The sequence below is a fragment of the Scyliorhinus torazame genome, chromosome 8 (assembly GCF_047496885.1).
Source record: "Scyliorhinus torazame isolate Kashiwa2021f chromosome 8, sScyTor2.1, whole genome shotgun sequence".
Classification (NCBI taxonomy): domain Eukaryota; kingdom Metazoa; phylum Chordata; class Chondrichthyes; order Carcharhiniformes; family Scyliorhinidae; genus Scyliorhinus; species Scyliorhinus torazame.
Window position 1 is genome coordinate 92,905,925 of NC_092714.1, and position 12,672 is coordinate 92,918,596.

Consider the following 12,672-nt stretch of genomic DNA (forward strand, 5'->3'; position numbering starts at 1 on the left):
TGTGTGACTTGGAGAAGTTGCAGGTTGTGGTGTTCCCCACATCTGCTGCCCTAGTCCTTCTAGGTAATAGAGTCCCTGGGTATGGAATAAAAACTCAGTAGGTCTGGTAGCATCTGTGGATAGAGAAACCAAATTAACATTTTGTGTCCAATATGAATCTTCTTCAGAACATCTACGCTTTGATCTGATCTGTTGGTTGTGGAATTGTTTATTCCTGTCTACTGCTTACTGTTTCTGCCGTTTGGCATGTAAATAATCCTGTGTTGTAGTTTACCAGCTTGACACCTCATTTTTAGGTATGCCTGGTGTTGCACCTAGCATGCCCTCCTGCTCTTCAGTGAACCAGGGTTGATACTTTAGCCATGAGGTTACAGATTGTCGTTGAATACAATTCTGCTGCTGCCAATGGCCTCCAGCACCACATGCATGCCTCGGATTAAGCTGCTAGATATGTAATAATAATATTTGTTGTCACAGGTAGGCTTACATTAACACTGCAATGAAGTTCTTGTGAAAATCCCCTGGTCGCCACATTACGGCGGCTGTTCGGGTACACAGAGGGAGAATTCAGAATGTCCAAATTATGTAACAACACGGGCGTCATTCTCCGCCGGCGGGAGTCTCCGTTTTGCCGGCGCCCGGTGGTTTCCCGACGGCGTGGGGCTGCCCCACAATGGGAAACCCCATTGACCGTCCGGTGTTACGGAGACTCCCGCCGGCCGATCGGGGCAGAAATGTGGCGGGGCGGGTAGGAGAATTTCGCCCCACATCTTTCGGGACTTGTGGGAGGAAACCGGAGCACTGGAGGAAACCCACGCAGACACGGGGAGAATGTGCAGACTCCACACAGACAGTGACCCTAGCCGAGAATTGAACCTGGGGCCCTGGAGCTGTGCTACCATGCTGCCCTGTTCTGAATCTATCCCAATTAACACAGTTGTGATGTTACACAGCATGTTGGAGGGTATCCTCATAATTAAGACATGACTTAGTTTTCACAAGGACCATGCAGTGGTCATTCCTACCTATACTGCCATGGACAGATCTATCGCTGACATGTACATTGGTGTGGATGAGGTCCAGTAGGATTTTACTCTTGTTTCCTTCACTACCTGTCACAGTCCCAGTCTGGCAGCTTTGTCCCTCAAGATTTGGTTAATAGTGATACTACTGTAAGAGGTCACGCTTCCGCTTATTCTTACTGTCATTTCTTAAATTTAGTAATTCATAAAGGACAAATTTACACAGACAGAAGCTTTTAGATTGAACCACAAACATTTTTATGAGCAAAAAAACTCTGATGCCCGAATACAAGAGCTTTAAACTTGTGTAATGGTGCCAGACAACACTCAAAACAATGGCTTATTAGTAAAAAGCCTCCATGAAAAACCCCATGTTGCTGCCTAAACCTCAACTCAAATTCTCTCAGGGTTTAAATGCGACCCTTAAGCTATTTTTAAATCTCAGCCTCAATATCCCCCAAATCTGGCTGATACATACAACTCCCCACACAGTTGGTCCCTCTAGTTGGAACTGTAGGCCGTGAATCAAGGTGACTGTTCCGGGCCTTCCTTCGTGACTGAAGTGCAAGACTCAAATGCCTTGCATTTTCCTTGCAAAACTTCATCAAAAATATCAAAGCCTGTTCTTGGAGACATCCTGTTTGGATGGTCAAAGTTCAGAACCTGTTACTCTCTTTTCACCTGGTTGCTGCCTTAGTCCATATGAACCATTCATCATGATGCTGTTTCGTTGACAGGAACAATGGACCCATTCAGGTGTAGTGTCTCTAGCTGTCAGCTTGATGTGTATGTGATAAAGTCCATTTCACCTGAGCTGTTGTTGATGCTTGCTTCTATAGTAGTTGTTGTCTGGGGCCATCAGCTCTAATGCTCTCCCTGTTTATTTAATTGGATTGTCTGAAGGCAATTGTTTTGCTTTTGAGATGTCAATGTCCCAGTGTCTTTGTTTCGGTATCGGCATGACTTGAAGATTAACCCCTTATAGTACAGTTGAGGTTTGGCCTGTTTGCAGTATTGATGTCCATGATGTTTTGGGGATTTTATCTTTGGTAGCAGTCCATTTGTGGAGGGGGTGTGTGGTGGGGGGGAAATTGGGAATGGGCTGGGTGTGGATTGAGGGGCGACAGGGCAGGGGTGATGGGGTGGAATTCCGATCTTACACAACTGAACTACTTTTGGTGATGGTCCCCTGTCCAGAGTACATTCTGTAGTATTGCCTCTGAGCCTTCAGGGTGCAGCTTCGGACTGCACTACCTTCACTTAGATGTCTGGGCTGGCTGTCTGAGTGGGAACAGCAAGATTACTGGCAGTGTGCCAGTGGGTGGAGCATGAATGCTACCATTCTAATAGAGGGCATCACCTTCTTACATTAGGGTGTGTATGCCACTCCATTGCAGCATCTCCGCAATCTTAAAAACCTATTGGATAAATGACTGAATTGCCCTGAGGATCTGCATTTCTCTTTGAATGCTGAGATCCACAGTCATGATGAGCCTGTATAGTTGCAAACCAGGAGCTCATTATCTTCATTTGAGCTTCCAATGTGGCACCGAAGCAAGAAGTGACTTCCATCCATGCTGTAATGGAAGATGAGACCTTGGAGGCCAGGCCCTGTGCCGTGGGAGCTGATATAGAGTTGGCCACCACTCTTCTCCTTTATTTTCTACCACCATTCGCAACTGTGTGTGGCAGAAATCGAGAAATTTGACATGATCTGTTTTTGGTGAGATTCTGCCTGTAGCATGCCGCGGCCACCATTTAGCATGCATGTAGACCTGATTGTAGTTCCACCAGATTAGCACCTCATTTTGCTACTGCTTCAAGCATATCACCCGATATTCCCCATTGAACCCGGGTTTCTCTCTTGTCTTAATGGCACTTGTAGAATGAAGAATATGCCAAGCCATGGGGTTACAGATTGTGGCTAAATACAATTCCAATGATTCCTCACTTGCCCAGTTTTGAGCTGGTAAACCTGTTCTGAATTTATCCCATTTAGCATATTGTGGGGGTTCAAATCTCAATGGCCTCAGAAACTGTGTTCATAATGTGGCTCAGCAGGTTGATTATCAACCTGAAAATGCTGCCGAAACACCTATGGCAGGTGGTACAAATGACACGATATGAGGTTAGACATGATCTATGAGAAACAAATCAAAAGGAAAACAAGCGGCCGGATTTTGTTGGGTCATACCAACTGGTAACACTAAACACCTGGGCACATAAAGAGAACCACTATTATGGAATAATTGCATTTCTTTCAAGCAATATTCCAGTACCTTGTAAAATTTAAAAAAGAAAGACACAAAAAACGAAAATGGTAAAAGAAAAATGAGTGGGGTCAAGTGACTATGATAATCCACAGAGGATTGTAGCCAGCGCTTGATTTTGATTAGAAGATCAATAAGGGCAAAGTATTCCTTCCAATAAATGGATTTGAGCTATATATCTGTCAGCTAAAGGACTTCTGGTTCAGTAAAATTACTGCTTTTACCTATTAAAGCCAGTAGCACCAATTTAACCCTCAAGAAGGTTATACAGAATGATAGATTACATCTGTCCATCAGATTTTGCACAGGAGCATAGGTTGTTGTCCCTAGGAATTCCTGCAGGTAGATTATTTTCTTCTACAACAAAGACAAAACAAAGTGTTACTGTAAATGGAATGTTATTTAAATTATATAAAGTGGATTTGTCAGTTTTCATACTGTGGCATTTCATACCAGAAATGTGATTGTACCTCATCTGTTTTCCAATAACTTCATGGATGCAAGAAGCTCTAAAATGGCGGCTCATATATCTGCGCTACCAACAATACTGAATCAGGTGGCAAAGGTACGTGCCAGAACTATGAAAAACACTGATTAATTTATTCAAATGTGCATCCTGGGGAAGAAGCCTTTCCTGACTTTAGGCTGCTCAAGTGCCTGCTTGACTCACAACGTGCTGAGCTCACCAAGCAACTTATGGTGCTCAAAAGTAGAAAGGACCCATCACCACTACTCTTAAAAGGTTCATGCAGTATTTACAGGTTGATTGCTGATATGTCATTTCAATTTACTTGTTGACCTCTGGAGATTTGTGGCCTGATTTCTGGCTCTGGAAGGTTGGGTTTGATGCTGAGAAAAGGTTTTTGATGGCGTAACCCTGCACTGTGGCTGCCTTTAAATAGTATTTTACAGCTGTGCATGGTCTGTTAGGGATGCCTTCGAAACTGGATAATGAGAGGAACCAACAAAAGAGGATGGCAGAGGGCAGAAGCAGCTGCCATGAGAGAGAGAGAAACTGAAATGGATACAGCAATGGGGGCCAAATCCATAGCGGGTATTCAGGGGGTATTTTTCAAATCTCTACTTTAGTGATGAGCAATATGGTGCTTTCATTTCATAGAAGAGGCTGTCTTTAAGCTATTTTTTCTCCTGCTGTCATAAACCCAACCTTTCATCAGGGCACAGACAGATTTATCTGTGGTTGCCAAAGTCACCGTAGGCCTTAACTTTAAAGTAATTGGTTGATCTTGGGTTGCCAGATATCAGCAAAGAATTCTATTTTGAAGCCTGCCACTGTTTGCTTGGAGGAACACCTGCATCTCCTTTGCTGTAAACACAGCAAAGCATGATGAGAGAGCGTTGGGCTCTGCCAAATTGCAGGCCTCCACATTTTGCAAGGAGCCATAGACGATATACACATTGCCCTGTATATTCACTATCACCAGCCTTGTAACGTTATCAATAGATATGGATTCCATTCCCCAAACGTCCAGCTGGTCTGCGACCACAAACATTGCACCAAGCAGGTTTGTTCCTAATATCTTTGCACCAGTCATGTGTCAAACCTCTTTACTCCAATTAACAAGTTAAGTAATAGGCTGGCTAATGAGTGACAAGGATTATCCCCTCCCAACATGATTCATGACTCCTATAAGGAATGCGGGCATAGTTGCAGATCTAGCCTAAAATGAGAGTCATTCCGCCGCAAGAGGGATCATGCAAACAATCAAAACATTTCAGTCATTCTTTTGCTGCCATGGCTGTCAAAACGAGCTTTGCAATACATCACTGAACATTGTGATAACACCTTGGGTAGTGCACAGTCAATTCCAGCTCCACTTGGCCCGGAGTCGCAACACAAGTGAATTAACCAATAATTCTTAGAAATATGCCCTAAGTCTTTGGCCCTTGGCTGCCCAATAATTCCAATCACCAGGTTTGTAAATGTAAGCACAATTACTTTTGATTAATAACAAGAATTGTATTGGAATATTTAGCAAATACAACCGGTTAACTATTATCTAATTTCTAAGTCCCCACTTTACCTTGCCCCCCCCCCACCCCCATCCTCAACACACTCACACAAAACTGACAAACGCATAGGGGAGGAGAAAATTATATACAAGGCAAAAAGAGTCTTTGTTTTGTTGCTTGTTTTCGATCCCAACAGCGTCGCCAATACTGTTGCTAATATTAATGATAATGTTGGTGAACCACAAGCCTTCCCTTATATCGATCAAATGACCACACAACCAGTTAGTTAGTTCAAAAGATGGTTTATTTACATACACTAGAGTTACCTCAACATGCAAACACAATATCTACTCCGAGTTAAACTACACCTATCAGCTACAATAACATATACTTAACTTCAGGGTGACCGGCACTGTGCAAATGGATAAGGCCTTTATTTGGATTTCACTCAGCTGGTTTGAAGAAAGTGGTTCTGTCTCTGCTGGGCTCAGCCGTCAGGAAGCGATCGTTGGTCTTGAACTTGGCTGGCTGTTCCTGCTACAGTTGGCTGGCACAGGCCGGATCCAAAAGAGACAGAACACATGGCTGTGTCCTCTTTTATCCCTCTGGGATTTCGCGCTCTTTGGTGCGGTCCTTAACCTTGGAGCCAATAGTTCGACAGGGCTCTGATCACGGTCTTCGATTTCGGCCAATAAAGGGGCGGGTGCCTTGGTAGCTGGGCTGGTCCTTAGCATTGACCTTGGCAGTTGGGCTTTCTGAGTAAAGGGAGTGGCGCCGATCAGTCTGTGGCTGTACCAGTTTTTTGATTGGAGCTCTATTGTCCAGGGAAAATGGGCCATTTAAATGTAAACGAGCGGGGTTTCGATCGGGCTTGGCTCCCTGCGTTTCAGATACACATAAGCTCTGTGTCTGTCTGAGTCCTGGGTTGGCCATAATTCCCATGGTCCTTTGCAGGTGGCCATCTTAGATGGCTACAGTTTCACCTTTCTCTCCTTCAAACTTTGGTTTTAGTCCGGAATTCTTACTGTAGATTTTTTCAAGTCTATGTGCTTTCAGAAATACAACACTCACAGCTTCTCTGTCATTGTTCCTTTAATGATTTCCCAGTAAATTCATTCATTCATTCAGATTCTCTGGAGCTTCAGAAATACAGCACTCACAGCCTTCCTGGAGAAAACACGGAGGAAAGCGAGTAAGCAAGGCCTTCTCTCTGTGTGTCTTGGACTCAACTGTGCCCTGAGATCTCTCAGAACCATCCCACTGGGATAGGATCCAATCATCACCTGTTACCGGGCAGAGTACAGCCTTTTGGCTAACTTATTGACCACCAGCTAATCAATCAAACTGAGTCCCGCCATATCTCTCTCTCTCTCTGGTGCCAAAAAGTCTGAGGTCTCCTGTTCAAACTAACGGAGACTGGCAGAGTGTTCTCTCCTGCAGCTTCTGAATCTCTCACCTGCTGCTTGACTTAAAGGTACATGTCCAATAATAATCCATGGATCAATAATGGCAATGGCGAAATAAAAGTAAGTGTAACTAAGGAAATAAACAGGAAGGACCCTGACAACCGAAATCCAGATTGTGGTTGTCTGCTGCATGCTGTGTAGAATTCTATCGTGCAAGAGCAGCACTTACCATCATTTGGGCACAAGAGGTGTAGCATGAGCAGGAGGAACAGGGTATAGAGGGGAGAAAGAGGAGCACGAAGAGGAGGAGATGAAGCATTAACCCCAATTCCTCTAGCTGATACAGCTCTCACAAAGCAACTCATTGAAGGCCCCTTCACCTGAAGCACCCCTTCCATCTCCAATGCAAAAACAATCCTTATCACCAGCATCCTTAGTATCATTAATAATTTGCCAAATCTTTAGTTCACCACAATATAAACACCAACATTAAATCCAGAACAAAAGGACAAAAGTAAGAAGAGCATACAGAATGAAGAAATGATGCATGTCCTCTCTTTCAGAATTGTCAAAATCTCTGGTGACTTCTCACTGCCTGCTGTAGCTAATTGCACTTTGAGAAGTATTTCCTTATTTTGCAACCAGACAGGCAGTCTTTAAGTGGTGCTGACTGACTTTAAGTGGTGTCAGAAATCTAGTGGTGTCAGAAATCCCATATGGACAGGCCATCAAAAACAAGAGTAGTATTTGCTGTATGTCTGAGTCATGAGAATTTTATGTGTTGCGATCAACAGACATTTTCTCTGTTTTGTGCATGATAGCATTTAAAAACTTGTGTTATTACATTTTCAAAATTTAGATGATTTAGATGATTTAACCAATGTAAACTGCGCCTGTGGGGGGCTTAAAGGACTGTGGGTAGCATTCCTACCTCTGCTGAGTCCCACTCCAGGATTTGATAGCTATGGAAGGTGAATTCACTACTTGGCCAGACAGATTGATTATCAGCCTGTAAATGCTTCCAATATGCCTGATGGCAGGTGATAAGAGCTTGGCAGTTTGCTGGTCAGCTATACTGCAGTAGGCAATGGCAAAGCCCTCTTAGGGTATGATACCTGACACCAATGCCCTTTTAGGGATGACACCTGCAGGAGGAGGAGGACTTTATCCAATTAAAACATTTTTTTTACCTTGTGCTCTCTATTATTTTGTTTCTTTAATTGTATTTCTTTAAATGCTCCCTTTCTTCATATTGAACTCTTGAACTGTCATTTCTGCTCACCAGCTTACTTGAATGATTAACCTTGGGGCATTGAACGACCTTTGCATCTTTTAAAATACAAATTTGCTGTGGCTTAACATCTATAAAAGTGTCATTTTAGACAGATTTTAATACACAGTGCATACTATGGGACATATGGCAAGGTTATTGGAACATGTCAAATTTCCAGCCTGTATAACGCGTGAATGATGAAAACGCCAGTGGGTTATACCATGTGTTAAATATTTATGGTGTGTAAAGATGCATTACTGATATTTTGAAACCATGAAGGTGATGGAAAATGCAAAATAAATGTATTTTATGAAACAAAATATATAACGTGCAGCCATCCCTTATTTTCCATTGTGTACAATTAAGGCTATAAAATATTCGGAAGAATGCTGATTGCCTTTAAAAAATGGGAGCCCTGAGGCTGCTACAGTGCTAGAGATTGCTTCAGTAAGTCCAATATGAAATTCATCCTAAACATAAGAGAGAAAAATACCAGCTCTCACCTTGATGGCTGCACATAGATGTACAGTTCAAGGTTTGCCTCAAACACTGAGTAGGTCATCACAGTGCTCCTGATTTCACAAGAATATTAGAATATTTCATCTAATCACAGGTCAGTGTCGATGGGTTGAGAAGTGCACTGAATACACAATGTAAATCCAATAAGAATTAGTGACCACTGCAATTTCAAACGTTGAAGAATTTTCCCCCCAAATCTTTCAGTAATACCATTATTTTTAGTACTTCATAAGAATTAAAAATGCACAAAGTGCTTTTTATTGAGAAACGCTTATGTAAAGCACCAAAATTTACAGTGCAAAGGATCACTAATGTTGTGAAGATTAGACAAACAGATAAATTATAAAGTGGCAGAGAGATAACTCACCATTCCAAAGACAAGGGCCAGGATTTTACTGGCCCTCAGATGGTCGACTGGGAGATGGGGGCAGGGTAGAGGAAGAGTAAATTGCCAGCGTGCCATGTTGGGAGGCTTTCTGATGCAGTCCTGCTAATGTCTTATTTTCCCAGTGCCAGAAATAGCATGGCTAGGCTGCCTGTCAACTACAGATGAGCAGCCGACTTACATAATTAAAGGGCACATTAAGAAGTCTTACAACACCAGGTTAAAGTCCAACAGGTTTGTTTCAAATCACTAGCTTTCGGAGCACTGCTCCTTCCTCAGGTGAATGAAGAGGTAGGTTCCAGAAACATATATATAGACAAAGTCCAAGATGCAAGACAATACTTTGAATGCGAGCATTTGCAGGTAATTAAGTCTTTACAGATCCAGAGAGAGGGGTAATGCCAGGTTAAAGAGGTGTGAATTGTGTATATACATGTTTCTGGAACCTACCTCTCAATTCACCTGCGGAAGGAGCAGTGCTTCGAAAGCTAGTGATTTGAAACTAACCTGTTGGACTTTAACCTGGTGTGTAAGACTTCTTACTGTGCTCACCCCAGTCCAACACCGGCATCTCCACATCATAATTAAAGGGCTGATTGATTATTATTTTTCTAGCCTGCCTGGTAGCAATTAAGTGGGCCCCTGCTGCATGGGGAAGCTGCCAATTACATGGAAGTCACCTCAGACTCTCATTGTGCTGACAAGAATCCAGAGTTTCCGCACCTCCATACTTTTTCTCTTTTCAGCAACAACGAAATATAACAGTTTTGGATTGAGAAGGATTTTCTACTTAACTTCCAAAATGGAATTTTATTATGAGGCAGAGTTCCTGCGTCTGTAGTGTAAATGTCGGGTGTGGTTGAGCACAGTAAGACGTCTTATGAGCCCACCCCAACTGTCCAGCTTGCTCCACATCTGTTTAACAGTTGTTGGGGGTTTTTCACCCATTGGGACTTTTTCCCCCATGAGGATGAAGATCCTACCGCAGAACATTGTTGGCCAATAAAATGGCTGGAAGCACTCTGGTCCCAACAACACCAGCGGGACAAATAGCTACTGCTGGGAGTGCATCCATTCCTTCATGGGGATCGTCGATGAAGCGGACACAAACATAAGTGGAGGAGTATTGGCAAGCCCAGCTGGCAGGCTGGGGCATGGGGGTTGAAGGGGAGGAATGGACAGAGCAATGAGGAGAGGAAACACAATTATAGGAAGACCAAGGGCGGTGATCTGCAGCGTGCGCAGGATAAAGCAGTTACCAACGCCTTGACCAGTGTAATTGAAAATATGGAAAGATGTGTAATTTGAAACATGGAAGTCTGGCAATATCTGGTCTGAGAGAAACATGAGAGAATGTAGGGAAAGATCCCACAAAGGGTTAACAGCAGCTGTCAGGGAAGGATTGTAAAATGCAGATAGCCTTGGTCAAGCAGGCTTAGCAAACAAGACAAACAGGATTTTGAATTAAGCCCAAAACAATGGCTCACTCCTTCATTGAAAGTAACTATCTCAGTGAACAGCTGGAAAAGAATGGATGAGGTTCAGTTGAATTTGGTGATAATTCTAGGTGTGAAAATTTGCAAATACCAGGTAAATTAAAGAAAACTGGAGACTATCAGTCTACGAGAAACATAATTCAAAGCCAAAATCAAAGTCAAAATTATGAGCTGAGGACACAATTGGAAAATAAAACTATAGAAATGGCAGGAACCAAACCAAAAGTAACACCTCTTGAAGTCAAATCACAAAGGAAACAATGTAATCAGATCAATGAGATGAAGTCATGTCAAAATGAATACTTAGTTGGATTAGAAAGTTCAGATCAAAGATACTTTTTACAATCAAAGTGAAAAATGTTACTTTCCAATAATGTCATAAAAACTTAATAACTGTTAGAAAAATATATAAACCTGAGGAAAAGGGACACAGGAACTACCCAGAACCAGAACTCAGAGAGAATCAGAGAAGGAACAAGGGAAGCAGCTCAGAGTCAGATTACAGTCAGCTCGGCCATGGGAAAGGGACAGGGCAAAGCAGCCAAGCTAAAATAACTAATACATCTAAGGAAGACTAGAATTTAAAGAGTAGGCAGACTCAGCTCAGAGTCAGCTCAGAGATAGACAGCAGAGTCAGCTCTCACAGCTCTGTACATGGGAAAGATAGAACACAGCAACCGAGCTAACCAGCGAATACACCTAAACAAGACCAGACTTTAAAAAGAAGATTGATTGTCAAGTTGGGCCTGAAGGTCCCTTCAACCAACCAGAAGGATGCAGAAGCAAGACCTTTTACCTTTCTGTAAAGACAGTAATTGCAGCTTTTAAAAGAAAAAATATAATAATAAAATAACTTAATTTAACCTGAAATAGTGGTTATTCCAAAGTCTACTTTACTTACTTAGCAATGCGGGACCCAGGATCGATGCTACTAAGTGGTAAGTAGATGAAATCTTTGGTGAAGGTATGGGTTATACCGGGGGATAACTTGAAAATATAGTTTGACCTGAATAGCACCCACTGAAGCTTGCATCGGAGTCGGGGAGTGAGAATCCCTGATCACCATTTAGAATGTCGGCCCTTTTTGGTATAGGGGGACTTCTAAGAATAGTGGTGAGTTTTCAAAAACACCAGTCACCAGCCCAAGCTGGGTCACTGTCTGTTCGGAGTCTGCACATTCTTCCCGTGTCTGCGTGGGTTTCCTCCGGGTGCTCCGGTTTCCTCCCACAGTTCAAAGACGTGCAGGTTAGGTGGATTGGCCAGGTTAAATTTCCCTTCGGGTCCAAAAAAGGTTAGGAGGGCTTATGGGGTTAAGGGGATAGAGTTGAAGTGAGGGTTTAAGTGGGTTGGTGCAGACTCGATGGGCCGAATGTCCTCCTTCTGCACTGTATGTTCTATGTTCTAGTTGCCATGCTGCACATGTGTGAGCAGCATCCTCCTGCTCACTTTGAAATCTCAGCAGTGGCAAGAGGGGGCCTCAATTTAGCAAAAGGAGGTTGGCATTCCCAATGCCTCGCCCGTCATGGATACATTTTTAGCACCAATATGTAGGTGTCAGGAATGGCACCCATGACATGGCACTCAATTAAATGACCCCCCCTCACTTGCCAATCCACCCCTTGGGAGCTTGCAAATCCCACCTTTGGCATAGTCAAGCCAAAATAAAACAATGATCCGTTTGGCCGTACTCCAGCTAGTGAATCAGGCCATTGGTGGATGGTAAATTGTCACCTGGTTAGGAGTTATAATGGGCATTGTTAAATAATAACATTAGATGTTGAAGGCTCGGCGCCGAGGACACGGGTTCGAACCTCACCCCGGATCACTTACCTGAGTGGAATTTGCACATTCTCCCTGTGTCTGCGTGTGCCTCACACCCACAACCCCAAAAGATGTGCAATGGTCACACTAAATTGTCCCTTAATTGGAAAAAAAAAAAATTGGGTACTCTCAATTTAAAAAATAGAAGAAAAAAAGATGTTGAAGGCTGTCAATTGTTGTGGTTGGATGAGTTCATGTTTTGCCACTATATGATAATTTTGGTAGTACAATGCCATAAAATGTTTCAGCTTTGTTTTTCACAGGTACATTCTTCCCCACCACGTGTGATCATCACAACAGTATTGACAAATTAACCAGAGACAAGAAGATTGATAATGGAGAGCGAGTGAGATTGGAGGTTAGATGTGAAAAAATGATTTCCAACCAAATGACAAGCTTTCTTAAGAAAGTCCTTTATTAACACTGAGCTAAGGTGTCAGCTTGCTGTCGGCAATGGCATTTGACTCTGTCAGAAGGTTGTGGATTGATACTCAACTCTAGTTATC

The 12,672-nt window shown here is 42.9% G+C and overlaps 1 long non-coding RNA gene across 1 annotated transcript in view; it reads right to left on the reverse strand.

Moving 5' to 3' along the window:
• Positions 1 to 8,956, reverse strand: part of LOC140428759 (uncharacterized) — a 42,939-nt gene extending 33,983 nt beyond the window's left edge. The window contains exon 1 of the long non-coding RNA XR_011948860.1: positions 8,832 to 8,956. This is a non-coding gene — a long non-coding RNA (uncharacterized lncRNA). The remainder of the gene's footprint in view (positions 1 to 8,831) is intronic.
• Between the last annotated feature and the right edge of the window lie 3,716 nt (positions 8,957 to 12,672).